The 15,290-nt window shown below is 39.0% G+C and overlaps 1 protein-coding gene across 1 annotated transcript in view; it reads left to right on the top strand.

Moving 5' to 3' along the window:
* COL8A1 (collagen type VIII alpha 1 chain) overlaps window positions 1-15,290 on the top strand; it is an 86,757-nt gene that overhangs the window by 40,579 nt on the left and 30,888 nt on the right. Inside the window, exon 3 of the mRNA XM_086883000.1 lies at window positions 14,013-14,125. The gene's annotated coding sequence lies outside the window, so the exon portion shown is untranslated. The remainder of the gene's footprint in view (window positions 1-14,012; window positions 14,126-15,290) is intronic.

The following is a 15,290-nucleotide window of genomic DNA, read 5'->3' as shown; positions in this document are numbered from 1 at the left end:
GTGGTATGCCAGCATGCTCCCAAAGGGAGCAATTCCCACTCGCAGTTGTTTTTAAATCTTGACTGAAAACCAGCAGTCTACCTGGCAATGCTGTTTTCAGTGGACTGCTTACACCTTCACATAAATTTGTTGTTACACTATTGGTTCACAGGCTTTTCCATCAAGTGGGAATGAGATTGGGCTGCTCATAACAGCAGTATCAGTTTGGTGCTAAGCAATAGCAATTCATGAGACCTGAGCAGTGATCTTGTGCCTGTTGCTCACATTGACTTGTACTGATCACTCCCTGAGTTCTTTCATGAGAGGCACTGAGATTGATTAATAACCAAAGACTTGCTCGGGCTGAGAGAAGCAACAGTATCCATGTGTAAGCCAAATTGGGACGATCTCATGTCACTCTCAGTTTTCTGCTGTAAAAACAGACTTACTTTAAATATTGAAGAATACTTTATTGGTCATGTAGAGCACAGAGTTTTCTGCTGATATCATTCAATGCAGTGAAAAATGTCAGAGGACCAGTTTAAACTGAATCACAAGCATTTCTGCTGAGAAAGCAACAGCTGCCTCAGAGACACTGAACAATGAGGTCTGCTTTGAAGAGCTAATGCAAGTTTACTTGCTCTGCAACAGAGCAAACCTTCAGTTCTGATTTTTTTGAAACATTCTTTCAATAGTTTAGCCTGGGTTTTGCACAACTGTTACAGAATTAAGCGCTCTAGCAGACTGCTGCCAACAAAGGTTGGTTAATTCCTCAGTAAAGGGGGAGTCTTGTTATTTAAATAAAGTAGCTACTGTAGTAGATTTGAAGATATGTTAAGAGTATTACAGGATCTAGAGGTAGATTTAGGAAGAAAATACTATAAAGCAGGAAAAATTCAACAGAGTACTTATTGAAACTTGAAAGACATTATGACATGTGATGTGATTGCATCAGGTAGAGCAGGTGGAATTGTGTTACCTGCAGTGTAATGCATGTTGCAAAGTGATACTTGATCATAGTTACACTTCCCTTTAAAACACAGTCACCTTTTAAGTCTTCCACTACAAATTACATTGGAGGAAGAACACAGAAGCCACAGAAGAAGGGTTCTTCTGTCTGCAAACCACCATATTATGTTCTCCTAAGCACCAGTGTGTTACCCACAATTTTTTGTCTGAAACTGGACTGGTGAATTCATCTGCCATAGGATCCCTGAGACAGGACAGCAGCTGCAGTTACCAAAGGAACTACAGCAATTTAGTCTGTTTAGTCTAATGCTTTCACTATGGTGATAAGGTCACTGCAATAGCCATTCTGGCAAAAATTTCCAGAGTCAACTCAGTTTCCATTCCTCATGTGAACACAAGCTTTCATTCTGCTTTACTCACCAAAATGGAAGCAGTAAGTGCTATAGTATCACCTGGTCACTGAGAGTTCCTCCAAATTTGATTTTAGTACAAATAAGCACACCCTGTAGCTTCTCCAGCATCTTTCTATCTCAGCCAGAAAGGTGGGGGGAGAGGATTCAGGAGGGGGAATTCTTGCTGATGACCCTTTCTCAGGAAGGGAGCTGCATGACTATTCCATGGATTTGTATAAATTTAAAGAGGAGTCAGTTGATGTATTTGCTGCACAAAGTGAATGCACAGGAATTCTTTCCCCATATTCTTGGATGATGTTTTGGTCCTAGAAATTACAAACCAACTACGCATTGAAAAGTGCTTTTCCCCAACACCACTGAATGGTCTGGTTTATGGCTTTTGTTTGGGATGATAATAAATTCTGGAATCAATTTTTAATGTAAGGTGTGATCTATCTTTTTTTCTCTTCTAGATATTTATTACATTAATAATATTCCTTTGGTATCTCAGCATCCCCATTATTTGACACTGTGGATATCTGCCTGTGTATAACTATTCCATGAACTACCCATAACTTTGTAGATACATATATAAATCATTAGCAGTTGTAAGAGGAATTCTGGCGTGTTCCAAGTCCACGGCAAAACTTTCCTTGACTTCAGCAAGGATCAGATTTTGCCTCTGCCGTGTTTGCAATGTGTCTAGCAGGTGTCACTGCCCTTTTAATGCCAGCTGTCAGCAGGTGTCTTTGCTAGAAGTTCCAAATAACAGCATTTGCCTTATTATCCAGCATATTAAAACTATATTTTCTGCTGGCTCACACTGAGCTTTCAGTCCAAGGTGGAGGTTGTGACATCTGCTCAAATGAGATTGCATACTGCTGGAATGAATTCCCAGATTATTCCTCAGTGTGTTTGGAGCTAATAGAATCATAAATTGAAGTTGATTTGTATTCTATATGGCCAGAGAGTTGCAATAAAGCCTTAGGATGGCTGGATCTTCCAAAGCACCCTGCCAGTTAGAACTATTGTTTATGCCATTGACCTCATCTGAGCAACTGTCCAACAATGCACTGCATCCAGTGGGTTTCTGTGGTGGCATGTGGCAAACACGTGAGCAAATCATCTGGGTATAGAAATAATAATATTAGCAAATATCTTGGCTCTCTAGTGCAGCTTTCAGTCCAAGAGCTTTAAATAACTACACATGTTAATTAATCTCTTCCAGCTTCCACTATGAGGTGGGTAAATGTTAATATAATCATTCTGTAGATGAGAAGACAATAGCACAGAGCTGTTAAATAGCCTGCCTGCTGGCTGATACAACTTCTGTGGGAGGGGGACCCTGCATCTAACAAGGCTGTTCTTGTGTGCTCACAAGCAAACCAAGTCAGCTGAAGATAAGTTGGTAACATGTCTCTACATGTTCTGCCTAATTGACCCATCTTTTTTCAGCCTCAGAATAGGATCTACCGTGTAGGTGATACATGGCTTCTTGGAAACCACATTTTATATCCTCTGCTGGAGATACTCATGTTCAATGAACTGGTGAGCTCTGCAAGAATTCATACCTCTAAGTAATGGAGAGTTCATCTTCGGAGGAAAATTAACCCACAGGGTTATCTTTCTTTGAAGAAGAGCTCATTTTAGGGGAATGAAATATTCATTTTATTGTGATTTTTGGGAGTCAGAGCATATCTGATTTTTCCTACCCTTGATCATTGTCATCCCACATCTGTCCTCAGATATTTTTACACTTCTTTCTCCAGTAAAAATTCACCTGAAAATAGTGATATAAAAAGTTAATAGCTGTGCAATTCTGTTGCTAGTTTTGATCTCTAACACAGCTGTATCTATCAGTCACATACAAATCTGACCCATCTTCCTTCATCAGACCTCATCCTATTCAAGTCCAGTTTTAAATTAAAATAACCATAACCTTTGTTTTACTGTTTTCATAACCAAATATGGTATCTACTAAACCTGCCAGCTGTCCCGCTAAGATCTAAAATATCTTTTTAATGTTAGCCAGACCTAAAACTTATCCCAGTCAGCCTTGTACTATTATTGCCTAAGAAATTAAAGACATTAACTAGCTGCTGAGGAAGGTAAGTAATTTCATGTTTTTGTTTGCATTTGTCAGTTTTTGAGGGAAGAAATTGCTGGTATTTTTTTCAGTTTCCAAAAGCTAAAGGTTCCATTTAACTCTGTGCTTTCATAGGTTTGGACTATCACTTCTGAGCATGGTATCTGAGGTCATCCCACATGAAATCAATAACAATATGTAAGTCCCTAAGAAATATTTAAGTCCCAAGGAAATTCAAGGCCAGGTTGGAGAGGGCTCTGAGCAATCTGCTTTATTTGAAGATGTCCTTTCCCACAGCAGGGGCGTTGGAACCAGATGATCTTCAAGATCCCCTTCCAACCCAAACCATTCTAAGATTCTATGATCCCCATCTTCCTATGAATTGGACACCAGTGCAGGTGTTTCAGTCTGTTAAATTCTCCACACTTTAAGTCATGGAAAGAGAGGACAGGTTTATTTTCTACTACATATGACAGAGAAATCATCTACAGGTTATATCTGTGTCGGAAGTTACAAGTTTATAGATCACTTTGACTGTCACGTCACTGTGATGTTGTCTAGAAGAAAGGTGGAACTTACCTGTTAAGTGCTTTTATAACTGTTGTAGTATATGAATTCAGATTAGTTCAGGTTAAAATAGCAAGGATAAAAGTAAGTGGCCTTTACTCCATGTAGTACACTTAACTTAATGTAGGAGAGTTCTCCTACATGCATGCAAATTTGATTTTAGTACTAATTGCAGTTTGAATTCTACAACACGGAAGTTATACTGCCATGTTCAGATGGCCACAATATGGAGAACAATTTAGATTTAGCCACTCTATCCCACTCCATCAAATTCCTTCTTGCTACCTCCTGAAAAGACAGACATCAGACTCAATTCTACATTTATGTAAAAGTAAAATGAAATAAATTAACTAATATCATCCTGAATTTGTTCTTAGTTAATCTAAAGTCATACACATCTGATTTATAGTTAAAAAGACTATTTCCATTCTGCTGGCCAGAATGTTGTCAGCATCTTACAATCCATATTTATTCAAGATCTCTACTTTCCACACATCTTGGTAAATTCAGAAGTGTTGGAACTGTGATTAGAAACATTCTATCACCAAAATCTTGCTGTTTACTCAGAAGAGGTATGTATCTTTAGAATTAGGGTTAGTAAATCTTTTTATTCTCAGGAATTCATCAAAGCCTGGACTTCTGTGTCTTTTTATAGCTGAAATATTTACAGAATCACTGCTTAGTTACGTTTTCATCCAAATGTTCTTTCTGTTGCTGCCTGTAGGACTTCAGCTAAGTCAAACTACTTACTTCATTTTGCAGTGCTTTTGCTATTTCTTATTGTATAAATTCAAGAAAAAAATTTAATGCCCCATGGCAGGAGGGCTGGAACTAGGGGTTCTTTAGGGTCCCTTCCAACCCAAATCATTCTGTTTAATTAATGTCGTCATTCTTATCAGCCCATGTTGTTAATTATAAATAATTCAATGGCATGTGCCATGTTTACTGCATGATGTATGCCTGACATCTTAGCACCATTGCTGACTTGTCACACAACTCACCTTACAGCTGCTCTCTCTTTAAAGGATTTAATCTGCACAGCAGTACAGCTGAGAGTCTAATGCAGTCACATGTGTAACTACCACGTAGATAAATGCATCAAGGGATGAAACTTCAGAGCAGAAATTCCAAGCATGATAGAAACAGAGTATGTGCTGTAATTTTTAATTAGCAAAGTACACTTTATATAAATATATATATATATATATATACAAATTTATATGAATAAATATATATATAAATATATAAAAATAATTCAGGTCTTGGAAAGGTGGAGGCATTGCTTTTTGGAGTTAGGGAGTCAAGGGGCAGGGGAACATGAGATCTGGCTGAGTTCAGAGGACATACCCCAAGTGCAACACAGTTCAGGAGGTGTGATGTATCATAATTCCTTCAAACACAAAAGCAGTGTTTGTGCTGCTGCTTCTGGATGAGGCTCCATGTTCCTGTAGAAAAGGAGGGCGGACCACTAAGGCAGTACCCTGAGACAGGGAATAGCTCCTTCCTGTGCCCCACATCTCTTACACATCTCCTGACCAGCCTTGGAGAGAGGACTTAGCCTCATTCTAGCCACAAAATGGGAATAGTACCTCTTCCCTGTCTTACAAGGTACTGTGAAGATAAATATGTGAATATTTAGGTACTACTGTAAAGATGACCAAATAAGCCACTGGCATCAGCTTATTGGGTACTATATTAGCATGGAGAGGAATTCTCCTTCTTGCCTGTAATGGGAAACTCCTAGAATCTTGCCTTAAAAGGAACAGACAACAAACAGCATGAATCCCTAAGGGGAATGAAGAGGAGGTCATACTTTACAGTCCACGTAGGCATTTTACTTCCAAGGGGAGTGCTTTGAACATATTTTCAGTACTTTTTCCTTTGTAAACCTGAAAGCATTTTTCTCTGTGATGAAATGTATAACATTTCTATATTTATATAAATTATAATATTTATATATTTATAACTCCTTTTTGATAAATAATAGTAGACCATGTTCCTTTTCATTTCCTCCTTCCAACCTGAGCACAAAACATTTCTGTTTGAGTATGTTTAATTGCTTTGATTTTACTTAAGAGGAAAAGTATGGTGACAAAGAAGACCAACCATACTTTCCTGTCACTGGCATTTTACTCTCTGCTAAGTTGGGGGGCATTTCCACCACTTTAATATAAGCCCCTATTCAGCAAAGAAACTAATCACATATGCAACTCAACATCTAACACTTGCTCTCAAAAATAAATAAGATGCCTGTTTAATTACTTCATCAACTTAGTACTCTGGAGACTTGAACAGAAAAGTTTTTCCTTTTCTTTATGATGTGAGATTCTATAATGCCAATGTAGAAACTGTTTGGCAATTTCATCTCCTTTAAGCTTTTTCCAGCGAAAAAATCAAAGGTATAGAGTGTTCTATATTCAGTTATTTGGGTGTCAGCAATGAAAGATAGAATTTTCTTTTGTTTTTTGCTTGTTTTTGCACATGTACAATATGCAGATGGCAGTCAAAGTTGTTCTCAGCCCTGATATATTACATCTGGATTATATTTATGGAGTTTAGATCAATTCTTTCAAATATACACTACAGAAGTTAGCATAGTCTTTATTGCTTTCCTTAACTTTTAGAGAGAAATTACATAAAAGGATGTGGTGTGGGTCATGGAATTTAGCCAAACAAATCAACAAAGCAGCAAGAATGGCCTGGTGCCAATCAGGATAAAGAACACTACCTATACCTGTGCTAAACAGAGCACATTGGTCATTGCACGATATATTAACAAACTATGTGTTCTAACTTTTTATTAGATTATATAAAAAAATGTGCACTTCACTTCATTTTTCCTTATAATATGAGACTAAGCTGATAAAAATTCCAGAATGGATAAAGAATTGGTTTGTTGAGATTGGCAGCAGTAAGGAACTGGAAAGTTTACATTTACTTGCTTTTTTTTTTTCTTCCTTTCTTTTTTTTTTCTTTAAGAAGCACACATAAATAACCTGACTAAATTACACCATGCCCTTTATACCTACTATTTCCTTTTACAAGTACCTCTCCCAGAAACAGCTAGTCTTGGCTGCGCTAGCAAATCCTTCTAGTGTTAGTTAGAATCAGGAAAAATTTCAAGACAGAAGTTCAGTAGTCCTAATAGAGTTTAGATTTCATCATAAATTTGAATTTCTGTCCAAGTTCACGGTGTAGAAACATACCAGAGATAAACATGCAGTGATACATAACTCTGTCCTGAAGGCCTGGCAAAATTTCTGTCTGGACCAATAATACCTCCTTATAATCTTCTTGGCCCTCGCAGACTTACTCCTTAATTGCGGTTCAGCTCCAACAAACCTTTTCTGGGGAGGTGGTTTTGTAGGAATTGCTTTGGCTGAAACGCCTGAGAAGCTTATCACAGTTATAAGCCACTATTAACAAGAAACACATCTTGTGATAGTTCCAGTATCACTAAAGAAACTGAGTGCCATTACCCCATGTGCTTATGTTTACCTCCAGACACGGATCTCACACATTGCCTGGCAAGCAAAAACTAAGTCACTGAATTTTCATGGACTAAACAAAATACAGCAACTATACCTATTTGCAAACAAGTTCCAATCACACCCCATTAGCCTCTGATTGCCCAGAGATCAAAGAAGAATCAAGTAACTGATGTTTGATGGACTATAAAAAATATAAAATTATAAAAAATGTGGTTTATACCAATAGAACAAGTCCACAGTACTGCATAAACTAGGAAGGTAGAAAAATTCCTCAGGCATGATGAGGCAAATTAAAAATGAAGAAAAAGGAGAACTTTCTTTTATTGGCTTAAGAGAACACCTTTACAGCTAGATACTGAAAGCATTGTGCTGGTTACTGATTATTCAGACATGTATTTCTCTGTATAAAGTCCTCAGGAATTGTCTGGTCAAGACCACCCATTTAGTTCTTCTATTTTCCCAATTTGTCCATGAAGTGCCTTTTCACTTTCCATGTTTAGTGTGTTCTACACAGAATGAAAAAGTGGCATAAAAGCAGCCCAGCCCAGCATGGTATACACTGAAATTTTGTTATCTGAGGAAAAGACAGATTTTGGCAGGGAGTGGATAGGAACAGGGCTCCTGCTCATAACTAGAAGAACAAACAGGTGGTGTTAAGCAGAGCTACTAGTTATCTACCTGATTCACTCTCATGATGAGAAAGACGGCTCCAATCCTAAAGAGTACCTGTTGGAGTTTACATACAACTGCACTGAAGTTATGGTACATGGCCAAATACAGGTCTCCACGTGGATGCTTAGATCCTTCCCCACTGCTTGCTGGAGTGGGTCCTGGCAGGCTGAAGTGTCTGTCAGCTCGATATTGAAGCTCCTGTGATGCAGCCAGGGAAGCTGGAAATGCTGAGAGTGCACAGACCTCCCTCAAGGACTCTGCCAGCCTCCATCAGGTACCTCAAAAAGCAATAATCCTTTCCCAAGAGCTGAGGCTGCTCACAAGCTCATGAAGGATGTTTATGGTCTTGATGACTTGAGCTCTTTTTTGGGTACTGGATAAAGAAGAAGGCATGAAAGAAAAGAATACTCAGGGCCAAGGAAACAGAATAAATACCTTGTTCACCCAACAGTGAGTCAGAGTCAGTCCTACAGTGAGTGGTAACCTACTGAGTGTACCCACTGTGACTGGGTCCTAATTACTGTGCTCTAAATAGGAAGCAAGATTATGCTCCATATGCAGAGTAAGTTAGCCACATCTACTGAAATAATAAAGTCCCTTTAAAAGGCAGTCAGAATGATTCTTTTCAAACACATAAAACACAGGATTTTTTAAGCAGCACAGAAATCCCATAAAGCTAACAGGAGTACTATCTGAATGATTCTGAATTTACTACAATGGAAAAAATAAAATAGGCAAGAGGATGCCATGATATCCCTTCCTTCTGTTACTACTCTCAGTCGCTGGTAGAAACTTGGCACACCATTTCTGAAGCAACTGCAACAAACTCAATTTTTCTTTATTTTTTTTTTTTTGTGTGTGTCCGTGAAGGAGCATAAAAATGCTTTTACCTCAGTGTTGCTCAAAGTTTTGGTTATGATTCAGGCATCTCAAAATATTGAGAATAATTGCAACATTATGTGCTGCCAGCATTTGCAGTACAAAACTTTGTGTCTTTCTCACACTTTATTTAAAAAAGAACATTTTGCACCTCAATAGCTAGTTGTGGTTTTGGATCATAAAGCACTAAGGGTTTTGATATGTTCTGATTCCCAACCCTTCTGTCTCATTTTTCACATGGCTTAGAACAAAATATTAATGTGACTCATCTGTCATAAGTAATTTTCATATCCTCTACCTTCTGTTTTGGTATGTGATTAGACAAACACTGTAGTTATGTAAAATCATTTGTGTGTTTTTTATAATGGAAGATATGAATCACAGGTACTTTAAGCAGAAAAGAGAACAATATCAGAAGAAACATGAATTATAAATGAAAGCAACTTATATATATTATAATTAATAAATACTTTTAAACATGCTATTTCAAATACTATTTCTTAGTATTAAATATTACAGCTGTCATCTCTGGAACAGTGGTAAAGGAAATAATAAATGGGAAAAAAATTGAGTTTATGGACTGTCTTGTCCAAAGCAAGTCCCAACTTTGATACCAAAACATTTACAAGGACACTAATTATACTTGGAAAGCTGGAATTCAAAAATTGCAAATGTCAGTTCCAGGACGTTAATGTTTTCTGGTACAGTTTAGGAAGTCCTATATTCTGTAATAATTTCAAAAAATGCAATTATTTGTATACATTCTTGTAGCTTTTCTCCAAATTAACCTTCTATCCCACAGTAGTACTTTCTCACAAAAAAAAAAACAACTACTTAAAAATTCCCTAGAAAACAAGAACAATCAATCAGTACAGAAGTGATTTTGCTACAGAGGCACTTCCAAAAGTTGACCAGATTTTTCTTTTCTCCCTCAAGTTGCAGACTGAAATATTTTACTAAGTGAATCCAGTTCAGTGCAAGCCTCATTCCACAAAAGTCATTTGCATTTGGGCTGAATATTGAATCAGCAGGACTTAAATACCTGCTTAAAATAGAAGTTATGTTTCTGTGCTTACTTAAATTAACTAGGGATCATGCTGGTTTTGTGCTGAGGGAGTATACAGGGATTTTGTGATTTTCTGCCTTTCTGCTTTTGTTTTTCTGCACTTGAATTGCAAACAGAAAATGTTTTCCACACTCAGTTAATACCTGCAGGTAGCAGAGTGGAAAGAAGACTGCAAGCCACCTCACTATATTTGAAGATTTAGTACGCAGAAAATAAGTTCTCTCCTCTCCTTTCAGATACAATTTTGAACAAAGTAATTCTTAAAAGCAGACGAATGAAAGGCAACTTTATCAATCAGGAAATTCAGGGCTTAAATTTTCTCTTAGGAATGATTTCTCTCATTCTCTCATATTCCCTCCCTCACTTCCTTCTCCAAGAAGCCTTCTAGGGAGTTACTTTCTCCGTAGCAAAAAAAGACTCTTGTTGCTTCAAGTTGCTCAACATCAAGGTTTGTACTTGAGATTTCTTCAAATAGACTTAATATATATATCAGGATCTGAATAACACAGGGAAGACAGCGACTGCATCAGTAGGAAATCTTTCAAGAGATTATTTTTTCAAGTAAAAAGAAGTTATTGCACCATTACAGGTTTTCAGTTCTGAAAGTAGTGAAGTGGAAGAATACACATCAAGTGATTGGTCTCAGGACATGAAGAGCTGGATAATAATAACAATAACAATAACAATAACAATAACAATAACAATAACAATAACAATAACAATAACAATAACAATAACAATAACAATAATAAATGAATGTTAAAGAAAACATCTCAAAGTGGCCAGGAGTTCCCCTAAGAAAAATCAGTGGGAGCCTGTTGAGTGATCTACTGGAGCTGGAATTTATCTTTTTATTTGTTACACTGTGTAGCTTTACCAAACCCCGAGCTGAGGGCATCCTTGGAGCAGACAAGGCAGGCAGGGGTAGCAGTGGTGGTGTGGGATGGGGAAAGATGTGAAAGGTGGGGATTGAGTAACCTCTGTGTGGGGAAGTTTAAAGGAGACAGGGCACTTTTTCTGCTCATGAAGCTGCTTCTCCTCGTGACCCCTTCTTTTCCTTCCTTTCTTTCCTCCTTGGAGGGAAGACACCAAGTGACCTTCCTTTACTTCCATTGTTTCCAACATCACCTGTCTACACATTTTTCTGCTCTTTCTTGTTTGTCAGGGAGGGGTCAGTCCTGCTTTGGAGGAACAGAAACTAGGCCAGGGCCAGAGTAGAAAGGCAGAGAAATCCTGCTGCAGATAAAAGGACAGATGTGACTGCTGTTGCTGTACTGGGGCCCTCTGGTACACACTGGCACTCCTTTACCCTCTCCCTAATCCCACAAAGGCTGTAACAGCAGCATGGATGGTACAAACAGGAGGCAGGAATGAGCTGTTTGGCTAAAAGGCCTAATCCCTCTCTCCTCAGTCACAGGCAAAGTAGCTGCCATCCCCTTCATTCTGGCAGGTCGCCATTTTGCTAAGTATACAAAGCTACTTCTGACTTGGTGACTTCTCCTGAATCACTCAAGAGGCTGAGCCAAAGCCCCAAACCTAAATACCTGCAAGTTGCATAGAAGTTTGTATCCTGAGCTGAACTGCAGAGCACAGGGGTGTCCCTAAAAATTCTGATAGGCTGCAGATGTGTTCTAAATTACTGCCTCATCCCTTGAAGCAGAAGGCCTGTTTGGCAGGATAAACAAGGAAAACCTACTCCTTAGAAAACTAGGAAGTAAATGGCAACAAAGTTCTGAATAACACATTGGCAGTTTCTGCTTTTCATGCTTTAGAGTCCTCTCAGAAATACGTATTTCCATTTCCACACATTGGAGCATTGTACAGCTCCAATGAATGGCATGAAATCAATTGCAAATAGTCCACAGCACTCGGACATTATCTCCTATTGCTTCCCCAGGTGATCACATACCTCCTAAACTGCACCACAAACTTATCAGGGATCTGCTTACAAGAGATATGGAGTCAGGAGAAAATCAATATGGATTATCTATCAAAGCAAGGGTCAACTGGAGACCAGACTGGTATTGCCAGAAAACCTGGCCTGCTGTCATTAAAGAGATTTTTTAAAATAAATTTTAGACCAGAGGCCAGAAAGCTTTGTCGTGATTAATTTAATCCATAGTCTAAGAAAAAGGGCCTGAAAAGCAGTCAGTTTCTTTCTGAAAGAGGTTTGAGCTTTGAGAGGAAGGTGCTTACCGGGCTGCCATGATGCAGCAGCTCTCAGAGCCCATGCTCGGACTAGGTGGGCAGCCGGAGTCACCTGAAGGGAGAAACAGATTCCAGCTAGCAATCAGAAACTCAGGGACTGGGTGGCAAGCGTACCCTGGAGGTACCAGACTGATGTTTGGAGATCTCCTTTCTGGCAGAAAACAGTTCTCTGTCTAGAAAACTCAAGCTTCTTTTGTTAAAATGCATTGTTTTGAGAATAGTTTAACTAGTTCTTTTGTCAGACTTGAGAGACCTTACAATTGCCCTGGTGTGGCATTCAGATGAAACAGGGTAGTGGGCACATCCCAAATGGACTTGCATAAATCTGAGGTAAAACAGTCAAGCAAGTTTCCCTTGGGAAATCAGCACTCCTCCCTTTCCAAATGCCTCTTACCCCTAAGGTTTGCATGGTCTCTTGGTGGCCAGACCACCCAGGGCAGAGCTGCCTGGGGAAGCTGGGTGCTGGGGTACAGGGCACTGCTGCAGCGCAGCCTTGCAGAGGTCAGGAGCCACTACTCTTGAATTTGCATTTTGCCCTGGCTGATAAAATGCTAAAACTAAATGGAGAGATACCTTTGAGTGTGTTTGGCTCCTTGGAGTTACTCTGACTGCTGGGAAACCAGTGGCTCTGGAGAGTAAAAACACAGGCAAGGAAGATCTTAGGCCAAATACCTCAATTTTCAACCACAAAGTAAATCAGCAGGTGAAGAGCGATCACGCTGCTTATCCATGAGCTGGGCTGCAGGAGCCCATGGCTCCCTGTGGGACGGATGCTGAGCAGCAAGCGCAGTGTACGGTGAGCAGCTGAGGGCAGGGGCTAAGCAGAGAGGTGCAGGGCCCTCCCCAGCTCTGATCCAGCACAGCACTCCAGTACGTGCTCCAGCTGGAACTCATCCAGAAATCTCCATCCCCAACTGAGCCCTGAACAGCTCGATGGCAGCTGAACCCAACAAATCAGAGACTCTTCCCAGTCATGTCAGTGGGATTTGTGTCAGGCAAAACTTGTAGGTCTTGGTAGCTGCTGTGTGAGAATGATCAGAATATAAAATAGAAAAGCAGATTTAATTTATATATGACACTAGCATTGTCTGTGGCTCCTCTTGCTAGCATCCTCACATTATGAGTGCAGTAATGCTTGGGACTTTGGTAGTTTCCAAGCACAATACCTCTTGGGAACTAATGATTTTATTTATGTGTTTCATGAAAGGGTTTGTATGTACATTTTCATGAGCACGACACACATGGAGAAATAAAAGATTAAGTAAAAGTTTTTCATCTGTATTTCAGACTGATAATTTTATACCTTGTAATCTGAAAAAGTTATGCAGTGTCTCTGTAGAAGGGTGGGAACAAGGCTCAAGGCACTTTTGAAATCCAAACCCATATTTTGATTTACAGCATAATTATTACAGGATTGCCAACAAAAACACTGAACACTTGGATTTTTGGTTCATATTCAAACTGCTACATCAGTTTTCACAAGCACTGAATAACTAAAAAGGCTACTCAAAGTGAATGGGTTGCCAGGTTTTCATACTTCTGAACAGTAGACCTTGAGTAAGAAGCTGGAATAGGGAATTAAAAGACTAGGTTAGGCCACTACGTTTGAAAATTTTGATCAGTGGTTCTTAATATTTCTGGGGGGGAGAAAAAAATAAAAGGATATGCCCATACATTTCTTAAAAGCTTTTTTTCCCCCCTAGGATCAACCTAAAATCAACAAAATAACACCAGGCCTAACGATCAGGAAATCTGTGTCTCTTAGAGTGCAAAGCAACCAACCTGTCCATCTTCTGCCTTGTCCCAAAACCTCAATGTAAGTATATTCAGCTTTGCAATCCTAAGTGAGTTCTATGTAATGCCAAAACAATGCATAAAGGCTTGAAATTGAAGTTGTCTTAAAGCCATCACCTACACAGAATCTGCTAAGTTATTCAAGTGTTTGCTATACACCAAAGCTTTTGAATTTTGAGTGGAAAACTATCCAGTATATAAATTTTGGTGATCATCCTCAGCAGCACTTTTTATTGTAAAGAACTCTACCCTTTCAGTCATTCTCCATTGATAGGAGAGAACATGTAACTTTGGCATTTTGTGTTTCTGTAAAGAAGCTTGGTTTAAATATACTTTTATGGTCAGAAAAGAGTAAGGACAGTCTTATTAAAAATGAAATGTGAAAAAACATTTTATCCTGGGACTAGAGTGAACTGCACTGTTGATGTGCTTTTGATCCCAAAATGCACATGTGTCCACTTCCATGTATGTACATGCTAAAATAAACAGCAGTAACATTCATTGAGAAATCCATACTTAATACAATGTTTAGTTTAGCTCAATAATGGGAAGAATATGTTAAACATCATTCTGAGCCTTAATGGAAAACTTTCTGACAACGAGACATTAGCTCATACTGTCCACAGTCATCTTATGCCTATGAGTATTGTTTGTTATCAAGTGTGACTTTTGGAAGAAAAAACGCTTCATTGCTTAACAAGTTGCATTGCAGTAGTGTCCTGCAGTCTGTTTTGGTTTCTAGAAAGCTAATTAATTAAAAGAATCCACATGGTAAGAATTAATCATGTAAATCCCTTGGAGTTTCCAGACATCTTTTCAGGAGGATGAGCACCACATTCAATAGCGTTTCTCGCTTGCGGAGGAATCATACATGATTTGTCTGAGATGAAAAACCAGCAGAGTCACACAAACATGACTCCACAATGTGCCTCTAGAGCACCAGCCGTGGCAAAGACCCTGCTCTGGGAACCCCCTTGGTGGGTACTCACTGAGGAGCACTGAATTATGAACCCAGTGGGGCAGACTGGTGCATTGTTTCGAGGATGGGATTGGCAGGATTTGACAATTTCAGACGGAGCTGTCCCTGGTAACTGTTTTAACCCAGCATCAGCTGCTGTGACCCGTCCTACATCAGGTGCTAGAAAAGTCTAACAAGAAAAAAAAAGAAGGAAAAAAAAAAAAAAAGA

The sequence above is a fragment of the Cyanistes caeruleus genome, chromosome 3 (genome assembly GCF_971803275.1).
Source record: "Cyanistes caeruleus chromosome 3, bCyaCae1.hap1.1, whole genome shotgun sequence".
NCBI lineage: Eukaryota > Metazoa > Chordata > Aves > Passeriformes > Paridae > Cyanistes > Cyanistes caeruleus.
The sequence above is the reverse complement of the archived record's forward strand: the minus strand, read 5'-3'. Positions and strand labels throughout refer to the sequence as shown.